The sequence below is a fragment of the Triticum aestivum genome, chromosome 6A (genome assembly GCF_018294505.1).
Source record: "Triticum aestivum cultivar Chinese Spring chromosome 6A, IWGSC CS RefSeq v2.1, whole genome shotgun sequence".
NCBI classification, from domain to species: domain Eukaryota; kingdom Viridiplantae; phylum Streptophyta; class Magnoliopsida; order Poales; family Poaceae; genus Triticum; species Triticum aestivum.
In genome coordinates, this window is record NC_057809.1 from 3,565,047 (window position 1) to 3,582,870 (window position 17,824).

Consider the following 17,824-nt stretch of genomic DNA (forward strand, 5'->3'; position numbering starts at 1 on the left):
CTAGGCAGTGATAGTCCGGTTAGTACATTTGCCTAACTACTGACAAACTAGTTCTCGTTCATTCAACACTATCATATCATATTTACCGTTAGAATCTTCTCTCAAACATGTAGGAGACCGGTGGCTCGACTCCTGCTCCGTCGACCCCAGTCACTCCGATCTTCCAGAGTGATGGTGGTCACGGTGGTGGTTTTGGCGGAGGTGGTCTTAGCGGTGGTGCTTTTGGCGGAGGTGGTCTTGGTGGTGGTGCTTTTGGGGAGGTGGTCTTGGTGGTGGTGGTTTTGGCGGAGGTGGTCTTGTTTGATGTCATGATGATTCCGTGCATGTGGCCGTCGTGCCATGCCTTTCATGTTGCTACTTTTATTATGTTCCATGTCTTGCACTAGTTTTATGTTCATGAACTTTCGCCGGTGATGATCTTTAGATGATGATGATGAACTTGAGTATGTTTAGATGATGATGATGAACTTAAGTATGTTTAGATGATGATGATTAACTTGAGTATGTTTAGATGATAAACTGTCATATTTCTGCATAATTCTATATTATTCCGCTTTGAAATGCTGTCAAATGAATTGAAAAAGAGAAAACAGAGAAAATAAAAAAATAAAAAAAAAACTATGCCTACGGCAAAGCCGTCGGTATATATAAGCCCAGGAGATACCAGGACGCGCCACGTGGCAGAGGTATGCCGACGGCAAAGCTGTCGGCATAGTTTTCGGTCTATGCCGACGGCTTTGCCGTAGGCATATCTCTGGCGCCAGGAGAAACCAGGGGCCGACACGTGGCAGAACTATGCCTACGGCAAAGCCGTCGGCATAGATTCCGTCTATGCCTACGGCAAAGCTTTGCCGTAGGCATAGACCTGCCACCAGGAGGCACCATGGGGTGCCACGTGGCACCTCTATGCCGACGGCATACCTCTGCCATGTGCCATTCCACGATTCGCCCGTGCTTTTGACGGCGCCGTCCGTTGCCGTCAGACGGAAAACAGTGCTGACTGCTATACTATGCCGACGGCTGACGCCGGGCCGTCGGCATAGGCCCCTATGCCGACGGCTATACTACGCCGGCGGTCTGACAAGACTACGTTGACGTGATCTACGCCGACGGGTCTATGCCGACGGCAGCCGTAGGCATAGATCTATGCCGACGGCCCTGGGCCGTAGGCATAGTCCGCGAGTCCGGTAGTGATTATAAACTGAGGTAGCAATATATTGCAATATTTCTACATGTTGGTAATATCATATATTGTTATAGGATTAGTACGTACTAGCTCATAAGGATAGGGGGCACAGAGGTGTACAACGGGAACATGTAGAAAATATAAACCTACAATATTCCTTGTATTGATTTGACCCTTGTGTAGCGTATATATAGCAGTACAACCTGGGAAAAGGATTGGAGTACAAGTCAAGTCATTTTTTGTTTATTAAACCAAAATCTCTATATCTCCTAATCCCTAGAGCTTTTTTATGGTACCCTATACTGCTAGGAGAAAGGGAGCAGTATATATCTAATCTCACCGTTGATTTCTTGAGGATAGTTTAGACCCTAAGTTTTCACATTAAAACTCCGCCTCCCCCACACACCGCGGCCCCAAGCAGCCACGGTTCACCTCAATCCCAATACGCCGTTCCCACACACCCAGCCGGCTGTTCAACTCCCCTCGGTCCCTCTTGCCGCTGCCACTGCGTTAGTTGGCTCCGTCCAATCGCCATGCTCCTCTAATAAACCTTGCAGGCTCGCACATCGGTGACCTTGCGGCAGGCCTCGAACATCTGCTACCTTCTTATGGATTAGAAGTTCAGTTATCCATGATTGGGTATATCCGTATATGTGGTATGATTTCATCGTAGAAACTGAGTGGCCTTAAAAATTTCTTGCAAGTGCTACTGCTAACTGCCGCTCCTTGGAAATAACCGAGCATCACTGCGATTGCCAACAGACTGAACTAATATATACTTTACAACTTAAAACCTGAATTTGTGTTGGACATGGACAACTATACGAAGGTGAATACCAATTACTAAACTATCCGTGAGCACCTGTCGCCTACGTATTGCTGCCTGGGAGCTGTGGCGGGGGATGATGTATTTCTGTATGGCATGGCCTTCTTTAATTTCGACGGCGGCGAGCTCGTCAGCGGCGTCCGGTGTTTTTGCCACCACCGTCATGAGTCAGGCCGCGGTGAGCAGTCTAAGCCAGCGCCTCACATACGGCCTGGCGACGAAGAGCAGGACGGGTAGGGGACGTCAGGTGAAACCTGCTCCAAGCCACCGAGCACGGGCTGATCGAGGAAGGGACGGGACATGGGCATGCGGAGATTCATGCGGGCGTCGACAGAACAGATGAGAAAGAGAACGAGTGGGTCGCATCAATCCATCTGACGAGCTGAAAATATCTTCCCAAATTGCCCTCAAATCTTGTATACTGCTCACGTTAAACAAGCAGTGCACGCTGTACTGCTAACCCGATCCAAGCAGTATACATCCCTTTGAGGCGTTGGATCATCAGAAATGAACGGCCAATATTCATTCCAGGGTACCATAAAAGAGCTCAATCCCTAACTAACACGTTTATACTTCAAACAGAAGAGTGTTTAAAACCTTCAGGTAAAGCACCATCCTCTCTAGAAAGCTCAAAGTAAAGCACCATTTCCGCATAGTAGATGGAAACGGGAACAGTGTTTGAAAGCTCCAGGTAAAGCACCATCCTCCGACTCTCTAGCAGCATTGTGTGGCTTGCTGTCTAGGACAAGAAAAGGATGGAAACGTATCATGCATGCGGAGGAGTTTTAGCATCCAAGGAAGCGTGGTGAGATGTGATGACATATTCTTCTTCACGAAAGCAAGCATTACCTCTGAGCTGGACCAAAGCATGTCCACCTCTGTCAAGGTACCTACTCGATTTGGCTCACGCAACGAATTTATGCTCCCTTCCTTCTTGGAGTGCTTTCGGCTTCATAAACCCATGCCCACTGCTGAGTTGCACCCACCAGCGGAAACCATACAACACATCCCACCTGCAGAGAGAAAGAGAGAGCTTCCACTGAGAGAACAAACAAACAATGGCGGACTTCGCGCTTGGGCTGACCAAGACGGCGGTGGAGGGGACCTTGAGCAGGGTCAAGTCGGCGATAGAGGAGGAGGCGAGGCTCAAGGAGAAGGTGCATCACGACCTGGTGTTCATCACCGCCGAGTTCCAGATGATGCAGTCCTTCCTCAACGTCGCCAACAAGGAGCGCGCCAAGAATGAGGTGGTGCGGACCTGGGTGAGGCAGCTCCGCGACCTGGCCTTTGACGTGGAGGACTGCGTCGAGTTTGTTGTCCATCTGGACAACAAGTCGACGTGGTGGTGGCGCATGGTGCCGTCCTGCGTGGTACCGCAGCGGCACCGGCACCTCGACGAGGCAGCCGCCGAGATAAAGCTGCTCAAGGCCAGGGTGGAGGATGTTAGCCAGAGGAACACACGCTACAACCTCATCAGCGACTCCGGCTCCCATGCCAAGACCATCACGGTGCAGGTGGAGCACTCGGCCCCGGCCAACCCATCACCATCAACAGCATTCCCTCTCCTATGGGAAGTGTGGGAGGCTGCTGGAAGGACACGCAACATCCACAACCTCCAAGATCTCATCACTCGTGAAAGCACAGCAGGTGATCTTGGAGCCACCTCCATATTCAGAAAGGCGTATTGTGACAGAAAAGTCATGGAAAAATTCAAGATCCGGGTCTGGATAAAGCTGATGCATCCTTTTAACCGGGAGGAGTTCCTCAAGAGCCTGCTGATTCAGTTATGCACAAGCTCTCACCAAGCAACTGTGGGAATGGAGGACTTCCGGACAAGGATGAAAGCAGCAGCACCAGTTACTCAAGGCGATCTCATCAAGGCTGAGCAAATCATGGAAGGGAATAGGTATCTCGTCTTCCTGGAAGAGGTATCCACTCTGGTAGAGTGGGATGCCATCAAAATGTACCTGCCTGACTCTAAGAATGGCAGTCGGATTGTCATGTCTGCCCATGACTTAGGGGTTGCACTTATGTGCACTGGGGAGCCATATGAAGTATCACAGCTCAGACACTTCTCTCACGGTCAATCCATTTGTGCATTTTTCAAGACGGTAAGCCTGTAAACCTAGAACAAAATCAATTATTTTCTTGAAATTATTATTTTAGGCTAGCCCATAAAAGCCCATAAAAATAATTAATTCCCTAAAAGGAGACCAAGTTATGTCTCTAAATAACATATCTCATACTTCTGTCATTTCTCAGGGAGATGTTGATCTAAATGTTTATCTTGGCCAATATATAGATCAAATTTTCATGCATTTTGATATAGCATCCCGTTGTTTGTTCATTGAGATCCATTGGTGATTGTACGTAGCTCCAAACATCTGCCTATATGGTTTAATATTTTGCATAAAAATATCTATGGTCCAATGTTTAAATTTGTGGAGTATTCCTATTTTATGTGAAACAGACTAATAGCATAAAAAATGAAAGCATTTTTTTTTGAACACAGTACAGATGCAAGCGCTCATATATACGCGCATACACTCACCCGTATGAACACACACACGCACACCCTACCCCTATGGGCACCTTCGAAAGACTGAGCCGGCATATCATCTTGAGATTTATGAAGTCACCGTAGGCGCCTCGTCGTCGACGGGAACGTCTCCTCCCACTGAAAACGCATTGTCAGAAGTCCTGAAATAAACTCATGAATAATGCGAGCACCAGGACTTGAACCCTGGTGGGCTAGGGATACCACTGTTCCTCTAACCATCCAACCTTCGCAAAACGAAAGCATATTTTGTGTGATTGTATACAAAATCGTATGTGCCAATTGTTGTTGCTATTGCTCTGCGCGCGAGCACACCCACATACATTTTAATATTACCGAAAAAGGGTTTCCTCCCGCTTTGTATTACAAAGCAACCAACACCGATCACATAGCAATGCTCGGGCGAGAAGCACAACAAGACCAGAAGAAAAAAGGAAGAACAAAGAAGAAGAAAGAAACGCCAATAACGGCAGCTCCACAAAGCACGGATGACTAGCCATCGCTGCGCCCTCCGGAATCGACCCACCACATACCAAGGCCCCGATCCACCGCGTACCAAGCAGCACCTCCAAGAAGAAATGCAACCCCGACGGCGCTGCTGCCCGGACATGTCCTAGGGTTTCCCCAGGCATGCCGAAGGGAGTGGGGGATGGATACCTCCGACACCCTCTAGGAAGGAATGGTGGCACCCGCATGTGTCACCGCATCAGAGCTGGAAGAGCCGGCAAGGGATTTCTCCCGTACTCCAAACCCCAGCGCCCAACCAGGCCAGAGCCAACCAGTCACCTCGTCGCCCACCAGCATGTGCCACTGTGGTCTTGACGCCACCCACGCCGCCTCACTGGGATTACCACCACGAGACCAAGAGGATGGAGAGAGATGCACGAGGCGACGGGAGCAGCAGCACCATAGCCACTCGGGAGGGAACTACCTCCATCGCCGTCGTGCGGGAGGCCCGAGTCTCCGGCACCGTCGGGTCGCTGTCCGTACGCAGTAGCAGGGCATACCAGGCCACCCCTGGCCCGGCCAGGCCCAAATCGGGCACGTAAAGCCCCGCCAGCCACGCTACAGCAGGGCGGCACCAGCGCCGCCAGCCACCACCCACGCATCATTGCTCCCTGCCTCCCCGAAGCCACTCTAACAGCCCTCCCCGCCGCTGGCCCGCCCAAACCCAGATGGGCCCCAAAGGGCCTAGATCTGGGCCGATCGGGCGCCGCCCCGCCGTCAACGGCAGCGCCGCCGTCCAGTAGATCACCCGCCACCACGCCGACATGTCGTACCGTCACCGCCTAGGAGCAGCCCGCGGCGCCGCACCGCCCCGCGTCAGTGCAACCCGAAAGGGGAAAGGCCAGGGACCGCCGCCGCCCGGACCAGGCCCGGTGCCGGACGCCAGCGATGGCGGCAAGGAGGGAGGGAAGGGGGACCGCTCAGGGAGGAGGTGCCGGGGGCGCGGCCGGTCGCCTGCGGGGGCGATGCAGTCGCGAGAGCCAAGTCGGGGGGAAGCTGCGTTTCTGTATCAGGCCAAGGCAGGCTGTATTCACATTTTAGTATTATAATAACATACTTAAACATATGGAATCACTTGGAATCACTTGGATAAAAATGTCAACCGAACAATTCTACAATTGAGCAAAATTTCTTTCATCTACCACCTTTTGTATAAGACTATAACTGCACATCAAGATCATGACGCGAAAGGGGGACGAGGTTGAATCCTGGACTAGTTCATAAACTGAATTCTTAGAATTAAGTAACAAAGTCAGGAATTTTACATCTTTGTTTCTTATTTGCAGGTCTCCTCATGCCGTCGCCGTGATAGGGATGAACTTAAACGACTGATAAGACAAGGCGGTGTGATCTCCGTGCATGGTCGCACTCAGAGAAAATTAAATATTGTCAAAGAATTGTACCGCTGCATAAAACACAATTATCAGGAACAATATTTAGATTTGAGCTTTGAAACGTACAGATGGGTCAATGTTTCCAATCCGCTCAATCGGATGGACTTTCCTCGATGCTTACCTGTGGATTTTGATGATACTGATGATGATGATGATGATGATTCAGATGATAATGACTCAGATGGTATCCAAGCCAAGGAAGTCGTGTCAGCCGACCAGGATGATTCAGGGGGTCCTCAAGCCAACGAAGTTGCAGCTGTCGACTCGGACTTAATTGAAGGTTGTTGTAAGACACTACATGAAAAGGACTGCCTTGTTGTCATCGATGGTCTGCAGTCCACAGAAGATTGGGACTGGATCAAAGGTACCTTCTTATCGCAGCCTATTAAAGGTTGTATTGTTGTCATTACAAATGAAGAACGGGTGGCCAAACATTGTGTTGATGATGAAGAAGATCGAGCCATCAACTCTGAATATCTGGAGGACGAGGTATCTTTACTCACCAATCCTTTCTCTATTTTCATGTTGTTGCAAAACAGTAGATTTATAGGAAAATATCGAACCTGCTTTCTCACTTCTCCATGTTTACTCGATCCCTTCTTTGATATACTCTTAACACCAGTTCTAATATCCCCCATGTTTACTCTTTTGTTGGAATCTACACACTGCTAGGAAAATTTGAATTCTTCATTTTAACAACTATGTTTCTACATTGCAGGGCCGCAGAAAGAAAAAGGCACGTGACTGGACTAAAAAATTTGGGGTTGATGAGGAACTTTCACTAGAAAGAAATGGGCATGTGACTGCAGTGTGGGGGATTGCTGGTATTGGTAAATCAGCTTTTGTCAGAAACACATACTACAACCGCATACTTGGTTACTTAGACTCACAATACGTTGGAGAAATGTTTAGCTATTATAGCTGGGTCGATGTGCCCCATCCCTTCAATTTGATAGAATTTTCTTGGCGCCTACTTCTAGATTTCTATTCTGATGATCTTCAAGCCAAGGAAGCGGCAGCAATTAGCATCATAGAAGGTCAGGACCCAATTCAAAGGTGTCGTAAGATATTAACTGAAGAGGAGTGCCTTGTTGTCATTGATGGCCTGCAGTCAAAGGATGAATGGGACTGAGGTAAATACACTAGAAGTCAAAGAACTTGCACGCAACGTTCAGTTTAGTGCATAAACTTGTAAAATACGTGTTTCTGGTCATCTAACTTGTCCTCTTGTTCATATACGGTGCTTTCTACGGTATCCAGTCGTATCCCTATGCATGCCACGTGGAGGGGCCCACTGTCAGTGGCTGAGATGGTGGTAATCCGCATGCACTTTTTTAGATAGCACCCTATTTGAGACTCCTAAGATATATATCAAAGAGTAAAAGTACACATTCTGAACTATGTTTTCTCTTATCTAGATTATTAATTTAAAATTATTTGAATTCAGACAAAATTTCCGTTGATTTGTCCGAATTTTTTCATTACTAAAACCAAAGTTACTTGGACTACTATTATGAAAAAGTACAGACCTCGGGCTCGAGGATGTACATTCATTCTACACTATATTTTCTTTTATCTAGATTTTAATTTAATTTTTTTCGAATTCAAACAAAAAATATTTGATTTGTCCAGAATAATTTATGTACATCCATTCTGCACTATATGTTCTTTTATCTAGATTTTTAAATTTACATTTATTCGAATTCAAACATAAATTGAGTTTATTTGACCGAAAACAGACGTACATTCACTGTGCACTATATTTCCTTTTATATAAATATTTAAATTTAGAATTATTCGAATTCAAACAATTTTTTTGTTGATTTGTCCAAAAGAATTTACGTATATTCATTCTACATTTTATTTTCTTTATCCAGATTTTATAATTTTAAAAAATCAAATTCAACCAAAATTTTCGTTGGTTTGCCCAAAAGAATTTGCATTCATTCATTCTGCACTAATTTTTGCGGGAATATATATTTAAAGTTAGGTACTATGTGCAAAAAAAGATCTATCTTTGTGTAAAAAAATTAAACATAGCTCACTGCCATTGGAATACATAAATTTTATACTATACAATACATAACACTTTTATCATTTTTATCTCTATTTATCACTGATAAACTAAAATCAAATCTATCTTACATAAAAAAACAATATACAAGATAAAATTTGTTTGTGTTACTAAGTGTCGGTGTGGCCTGATGGTTGGCACTTGTACACGATGCCATAGTATCAAACTGGGGCTTTCCCTTTTCAGCAAACCCTTTTGTTGTTTTAATTTCCATTTTTTTTATGCAGTACGTGTTAAATAGCTTTAACTGTGCATTTTAGCGTCAACTGTTAGATTTTCTTTTTTGAGGAAGCGTCAACTGTTAGTTGGTCTAGTGGCTCTCTACGCTAGGCGGATCGTGCTAGCTCATCGGTTTGAATCCCATCATGCGCTGCAGCTTCTTTCATTTTATTTGAGGATTGTTTGTGTAAAAATAAATAGAATGTATGGGTCCTTTCTTAAAAAAAACAGCCTCAGCCACTGATGGTGGCCCTGCCACGTTGGCACTCGTAGGGATACGGTTGGAAGCACCGTATATGCACGAGATGACGAGTTAGATGACCAGAAACACGTATTTTACAAGTTTATGCACTAAACTGAACATTGCGTGCAAGTTTTGTGACTTCTAGTGTATTTACCTCAATGGGACTTGATAAAAGCCGCCTCCTTATATGGTGGTTCTAGAAGCACTACAGTTGTCATTACAAATGAAGTAGGTGTGGCAAGTTATTGTGTACGTAATAATTTTGAATCGGTGGTCAACATCAAAGGGCTAGAACCTGATGAGGCCCTTTGTCTCTTCAAAAAGGTATGTTTACTCTCAAGCTTTGTTATACTATTTTTAGGTTGAAACAACATTCTAGATATTGTAGTAGTATTTACACATATATGTAGTATATGTTGAAATAACTAGCAATGTGTTGAGATAATTTAATCTAGATTAAAATCCTGACAATATTACTAGCAATATTAACCCCAAATGACTAGACACACAAGCACAAATAACACATTGAACTAGCACAGCTATGAAATTTGCATGAGCAACAAGCACACGGCCACAATAGTGGTGGTGTCCGCAGCCATAGAGATGAAAACAATGTAGTTGAAGTAGTCAACGCCATTAGGATAGTAGTTTATCATATGCGAGCAATCACACCAAGATACTCCCAAAAAACATTATCGCCCATCACCTAGTGCAGGTTCATAAGAGGCGAGGTTGAGTAGGCCTCCTCTCCCGTGCGACCATGCACATGGTTGTTAGGTTGGGTAGTCGAGAGCGGCATAGAAAGAGTAAAATGATTGTTGTGGTACATGCACGAGGAGATAGATGGGTTGCCTTATATAGCTGGCCGGGTAAGTTCTTGCATAAACCCACAATCGAGTCCGTGATAACACAACACCAGAGTAAATCAGAAGCGCCGTTAATGTGACTCAAGAAAAATTAATCACAATTGATTATCCATCTGGATAATACAAAGCGCACACTGCATGGATGTGAGCCAGGATCGTTCACGGAACACAATGCTTGATATACTAGGGATATCTTCCTTCTAGCAGCCACCATCTCGAGATGAAAGAAATGGAACTCGGATTATCAACCACAAGGTACACAATGAAATCATCATCAACGGACATTGTAGTCATCTATCTTTTGCCCCTTTTAGGAGCTTCGTTATCTCCATTCTCAGCATTTTTGTCATGGGTTCATTCATAATATTCCATCGAAATGGAATATTCAAGAGTTACGTTATATTCATGTGCTAACAAATGCTAGGGATATCTCCCAGAGGAAAAATATCCTTAAAATCCGTAGCCTCCTTAGACTCTATAATGGTACCGACCTTCAGGTCAAGTATGTCAAATTTCACTACTCCAGAGTACTATAAATCATTATCCAACAATGTGTTCAAAAATAGCCTAGAAAAACATAATGCATGATTTTTGGTTCAAGATTAAGTTTATTGGGAATTGACAAGTTGACTTTCTCAAAACAACCCCAAGTCCACAATGAGTTACTATTAGTCCTCTCTTCTCCTACTTTTCATAGTGATTAATATCTTTATCTTTTATCAGAACTTTTTAAGGATATGATGAGATGGCAATGTCATCTCCCCATCAATGTCTTGGAAGTATCTACCAATGTGTTAAACAAATCAATTAGACTATGTTTTTCTTCCTTTGAGTAATCCGATTTGACTAGGGTGAATAGGGAACTAACCTCTCATGGATTATACAATGTTTCACACATAATAAATTGAGCTCATTCAAAACGTACTCTCCACCATGATCTAACCAAAATCTTTTAGTTTATCAGTCAAGTTGATTTCTTAATTTCTGCCTTATATATTTTAAAGTAGTGTAGAGCATCAACTTTATACTTTATACACATAACGATATCTACTAGAATCATCAACTAAAGTCATGAAATATTTATTTCCACCCTTTGTCAACACATCATTCATAAAATATATGAGTTCTAGTAGTGCCAAGTTTGTCTACTCCATAGCCTTGTGAGGCTTGCGAGGTTATTTAACTCGCACACAAGCTTGACTCTTAGAAACTAGGGGCTCTAAGTTTCGTGATATACTCCCTCCGTCCGGAAATACTTGTCATCAAAATGAATAAAAGGGGATGTATCTAGACATATTTTAATTCTAGATACATCCCTTTTTATCCATTTTGGTGACAAGTATTTTCGGACGGAGGGAGTAGATCCTAGGGTTCAAAACCACTCAGTGGTCCAGAACATGAGCCCTCCCAGGCTCTTTTTGTTTTGAGACACCCTCCCAGGCTCTTAAGAAGTTCGTTTGTTCTGGGAGAAGAAAGTTAGCCATGTGGCCTCCAACCATGGGCCAGCTGATACCAAATCAGTGGGCCTATGTCTAGTATGTTTACATTTGAACTGTGACTACCGCATCTAAACTGCAATATTAAAGCGGACCTACAGGCCTGTTTTCACAATTTCGGGCATGTTTGATCCATAGGATTACAGCAACAAAAGAATAGGAAAACACATGGTTGTACTATCATGCTCATTCCGATCCTACATGATTTTGTTAGCAGTGAAGTTTGTTTGATTGCACCACATGAAAATAAAGGATATTTCTTCAAACCTAATTAATAAGCAAACTATTGCCCATTTGACAACCAAGCCTTGAACCATAATTTGGTGATAAATTTATCTGAATTTCTAGTTTTATTTGTTTATATGTAACATTGATTTTGGAGTGAATTTGTATATATTTTATAGTTAGATTTCTTTTATCAATGTAGATACTTGGTCCCCACTGCAATATATTGAATCCGGAGGAGATGGAACTTTCGAAACATATCTTGGCCAAGTGTGGTGGACTCCGCAAAGTAGTAGCTGCAATAAGCGACTACTTGTATCGTCGCAATAAATTTGGGATGAAGAATATAAATGAAAACTTTATGGAAATGTTGGAAACCAACGTCGAATTTGACTGTTTAAGAGGTCTATTTTCTTGGATGCAGTCCTACTTTGAAGATTGCAAAGATTCACTCAAGCCATGCATCTTCTATCTGCCAATATTCCATACAAACCACAACATTAGGCGGCGCCGTTTGCTGAGGCGGTGGATTGCAGAGGGTTATTCTAGAGAAACATCTAGTGGTACCGCGGAAGAGAATGGAGAAAGGTTGTTTTCTGAACTTGTTGACTTGAGCATAATCCAGCAGCCATCAAGAAAGTCCATGTGCCAAGTCAATGGTTTCTTCCACGAATACATTATGTCACTGCCAATGGAAGATAATCTTTTCTTTTCTCCGGAGGGGCATTGCAGTCTGAATTCGCAAGTTGTCGGACAACACCTCACCATAAGGAATAGCTGGGATAGAGACATTAATGTGTTTGAGAGCATTGATTTCTCATCACTAAGGTCTTTGACGGTGTTCGGGGAGTGGAGGCCATTCTTCATATCTACCAATATTAATATGAGACTAGTCCGGGTGCTGGATCTGGAGGACACGTCAAATGTAACAGATGATGACCTTAAGGATATCGGGAAGCTACTGCCTCGTCTCAAGTTCCTCTCCCTGCGAGGACGCAGAGGGATTACCCATTTGCCAAAATCATTGTCTTGCCTGAGGCAGCTTCAAACTCTGGATGTCCGACACACCTCCATAACCGCACTCCCACAAGCCATCATCAAGTTGCAAAAGCTACAGTACATCCGTGCCGGCACAAGTAAACAACCATGGAATGAAGGTGGTAGAGTCACCAGCCTACCAACACTAGATGATGACAGAACATCGACACAAGCAGAAGAAGATGGTGCTAGCACCCGCTCAAGCCAAGAACCAGCAGCAGCGGCAGCGCCAACACAAACAGAAGAAGGTGATGGCACCAGCTCAAGCCAGCCAGCAGGACCAGCTGCGGTCTGCACATCAACACCGTCAAGGAGAAGGCCACATACTTTGGTATCTAGCTGGTTTTCCAGGTTGTGTTGTACAACACGACAACTTAATAGTCGCGGTGTCGAGGTTCCTGCAGGAATCGGGAAATTGAGGGCCTTACATACTCTTGGCGTTGTCAACGTCAGTGGTGTAGGCGGGAAGGCCATAGTGATGGAGCTCAAGACTCTTTCTCAATTACGCAGGCTCGGGTTGTGCGGCATCAACCGGGAAAACTTGAAGGAGTTGTGTTCGGCCATCTCAGGTCACAGCCATCTTGAGTACTTGTCAGTAGAAGTCGACAAGGATAAGGAACAGGGTTTATTCTGTTGTTTCGATGGCACGATCTCCCCGCCGCCAAAGAAGTTAAAGAGTCTTAAGTTGTACGGGTATGCACACACATTGCCAGACAGCTGGATGAAGCAGCTTGACAACCTCGAAAGGCTGGATCTTGAGATCACCATATTCAAGCAACAAGACATAGACGTCCTTGATGAGTTGCCAAGGGGTAAAGCCTTACGTCGTCTATGTGTCAAGCCGATTCAAGAAGGCGAGCTCCAGCTTGCAACCAAGGGAGATGCCTACCACTTCCTCTTACGGGAACTCGAGATAGATTGTACCTCCAAGTTACAGGTAACCTTTTTGCCAGGTAAATGGTTGACCCACTCTGTTAAGGTGCTTAAGGTGCACTGCTCTAGTGGGTCGTCTATGCGGCTTTCTGGGCTAGAGCATCTGCGGCATCTAAAGGAAGTGTGGCTCAAGGGTTCCTTGGGCGACCAACTCAAGCAAGGCTTGCAGCATCAGCTCTCCAAGCATTTGAACAAACCTGCCTTGAAGCTGGTGAAGTCCTGACTCCTGAACCGAACAGTGAAGACTGCAAGTGTGCTCTGAATTCAGTGCTGAGATATATGTACAAGCTGTATGCACTTGTGTTCATTTCTATGTTCGAATTGTCAGCAGAATTGGTAGCTAGGATCTGTGTCACTCAGATGATTGATGTATATATGCGTGTTTATGTACAGTATAGTCACTGTTGCTGTATTAAAACTTATCTGGTGAGCAGAAGATAACCGAGTGCACAGCTCCCGACCTCGAAGACGCAAACCACCGAGTAGTTTCCGACGAGGTACGCACAACCACACAAGCCTCCTAAGCAAGCAGGCTGCTGGATTGATTCCCAGACAGATGCACACGTACACGTACTTACGTTGCTTCTGATCCGTTCTGGCAAGGAACACTCGAAACCACGCATGGCGATTGATTGCAAATAGGAGCGTGTCATCTGTCATCCCTGTTTTTTTTTTTACTTTCGAACTGAAATTTACAGGGGATATTACATGGCCAAAACTGGATGCATTTCGTGTACAAAATGCACAATCTTTTTTGAAGTATCAGGGTTTTATACGGAAACTCGTCTGTTATAAATGGATTTCATTTTTTTGAACTTATTTGAACTCCATATTTTTTTTGGGTTCAAAATGCACCATTCAAAGCCACATCATCAGTTTTCAACCCTTTCTGACTTCATTTGTTATTTTTCATGCATTTACTGATTATTTTGAGCTATAAGACCCTGAAATTGAAAAGCACTACAAATGAACTCTAAAAAGGTTGAAAGTTGGCATGGTATCATCATTTCACCCACGTAGAATGTGCAAGAAAGTAGAAAGGCTTACGACAAAAACTGGATGCACTTCGTGTACAAAACGGAAAATCTATTTCGAATTATCAGGGTTTCATACGGAAACTCGTCTGTTATAAAGGGATTTCATTTTTTTGAACTTATTTGAACTCCATACTTTTTCTATGTTCAAAATGCACTATTCAAAGCCACATCATCAATTTTCAATCCTTTCTCACTTCATTTGTTATTTTTCATGCATTTACAGATTATTTTGAGCTATAAGACCCTGAAATTGAAAAGCATTACAAATGAACTCTGAAAAGGTTGAAAGTTGGCATGGTATCATCATTTCACCCGCATAGCATGTGCAAGAAAATAGAGAGGCTTACAGCAAAAACTGGATGCACTTCGTATACAAAATGCACAATCTCTTTCGAAGTATCAGGATTTCATACGGAAACTCGTCTGTTACAAAGGGATTTCATTTTTTTGAATTTATTTGAACTCCATACTTTTTCTATGTTCAAAATGCACCATTCAAAGCCACATCATCAATTTTTAACCCTTTCTGACTTCATTTGTTATTTTTCATGCATTTACTGATTATTTTGAGCTATAAGACCCTGAAATTGAAAAGCACTACAAATGAACTCTGAAAAGGTTGAAAGTTGGCATGGTATCATCATTTCACCCACATAGCATATGCAAAAAAGTAAAGAGGCTTACGGCAAAAACTGAATGCACTTCGTGTATAAAATGCACCATTCAAAGCTACATCATCAATTTAGTACATATAGCTCTCATGAATAGATAAGTGACCAAATTAATAGAAGTTCATCATCACATTAAAAACAAAGTACATACATAGTTCTCATTGAACAACATATAGCTCTCCAGGGCATCTAGTTAAACCATACATTGAAACTATGTGAAACCTTTCAATGCAACAATAAATGCGATCATAATCACAACCAAGGTAAAAATTGATCCAACGACATAATGATACCAAGCCTCGTTATGAATGGCATATTTTCTAATCTTCCTCATCTTCAACCGCATTGCATCCATCTTGATCTTGTGATCATCGACGACATCCGCAACATGCTACTCCAATATCATCTTCTCCTCCTCAGTTTTTTTATTTTTTCCTTAAAGTAATTGTTTTCTTCTTCAACTAAATTTAACCTCTCGACAATAGGGTCGGTTGGAATTTCCGGTTCAACTACCTCCTACATAAATAAAATCTATGTCAACTTGATGGGCATAATTGTCATAAACAATAAATGAACCAAATAGTTATAAAAGATAATATATACCACATCCGAATCATAGCCAAGACGAGGGCCGACGGGGGCGGATACCAAAACCACCGCACTATATAAGCACAAGCAATAATAAAAGTAAGAAAATTAGACAAGTATCTATCTAAAGTAAGAATTTTTTTTCTTTCAGAAGAAGATAAGAGTCTCACCACAGTGGTGCAGGCGACGAGATCGGCACGGGCGATCGACGGCGGTGAAGACGGAGATGGGACGTGACGGACCGCTAAACCTAGACAAATCTCGAGGAAAATGGAGCTTGGATGTCAAGCTTCGAGAGGAGAAAGCTTAACTAGCGTGGCTTGGGCATTTCATCGAACACCTCGTGTGCATAGGAGGTGAGCTAGAGCACCCAAATGCCCTCTCCTCGCCGGCCAGAAAAAACAGAGCACTGTGGAGTGCTCTGCTGCAGCGACGGGGTATATATAGGCAACTCATTTGTCCCGGTTCATGACTGGAACCAGAACTAAAGCCCAGCCTTCTGTCCCGGTTCGAGCCAAGAACCGGGACAAATGTTTGTGGGCTAGGAGCGAGGCCCATTGGTCCCGGTTCGTGCCTAGAACCGGGACAAATGGGTCCATACAAATCGAGACCAATGCCACGAGGCCCCGGCTGGCCCCCTGGGCTCACGAACCGGGACAAATGCATCCATTGGTCCCGGTTCGTGGAAGAACCGGGACTAATGGGCTGGCCAGGCCCGACCGAAAGCCGCTTTTTCTACTAATGAAGAAAAACACAGAAACCGGATGTAGAACGTCGAGTGTCGGGACAACCAGCCCAGTCTGCATCAGAATACACGGTGAGAGAGGTGGGGGATGAATTTTTTATGTGGAGACCATGATCGAGAGTACCTTTGAGATACCGAAGGATGCGTTTGATATGATTATAGTGAGGAATTCGAGGATCATGCAAATAGAGACAAGCTTGTTGGACGGCAAATGAGATTTCATGACGAGTAATGGTAAGATACTGAGAGCACCGGCAAGACTATGATAAAGAGTAGGATCAGAGAAAGGATCACCATTGGCATAAAGTTTGAAACTAGTGTCGACAGGAGTATGGGAAGGATGACAGTCTAGCATACCAACACGATTGAGAAGATCTAGAATGTATTGATGCTGGGAAAAAACATACTAGATGAATCAAGAATCACTACAATACCTAAAAAATGATGAAGAAGACCAAGATCGGTCATAGAAAACTCGGAGCGTAGATGAGTAATGATGCGATCCAAAAAAGGTTGAGCAGAAGCAGTGAGAATGATATCGTCAACATAAACAAGTAAGTAGGCAATGTCAGAATTATGATGGTAGACAAAGAGAGAGCCGTCAGAAAGAGAGGGAATAAAGCCTATGGTTTGAATAAAGGAAGAAAAGCGTTGAAACCATGCACGTGGAGCTTGTTTGAGACCATAGAGAGATTTTTGAAGAAGACAAACATGGTTGGGATAGGAATGTTGGAAATATGCCCTAGAGGCAATAATAAAAGTGTTATTATTATATTTCTTTGTTCATGATAATAGTCTTTTATTCATGCTATAACTGTATTATCCGGAAATCGTAATACACGTGTGAATACATAGACAACACCATGTCCCTAGTAAGCCTCTAGTTGACTAGCTCGTTGATCAACAGATGGTTACGGTTTCCTGACCATGGACATTGGATGTCGTTGATAACGAGATCACATCATTAGGAGAATCATGTGATGGACAAGACCCAATCCTAAGCCTAGCACAAAGATCGTGTAGTTCAATTGCTAGAGCTTTGCCAATGTCAAGTATCTCTTCCTTCGACCATGAGAGCGTGTAACTCCTGGATACCGTAGGAGTGCTTTGGGTGTATCAAACGTCACAACGTAACTAGGTGACTATAAAGGTGCACTACAGGTATCTCCGAAAGTATCTATTGTTTTATGCGGATCGAGACTGGGATTTGTCACTCCG

At 43.9% G+C, this 17,824-nt stretch overlaps 1 pseudogene; it reads left to right on the forward strand.

Annotated features, from left to right (window-relative positions):
- The first annotated feature begins 3,031 nt into the window (after positions 1–3,031).
- On the forward strand, positions 3,032–14,001 carry LOC123131528 (disease resistance protein Pik-2-like; annotated as a pseudogene).
- Positions 14,002–17,824: the final 3,823 nt, after the last annotated feature.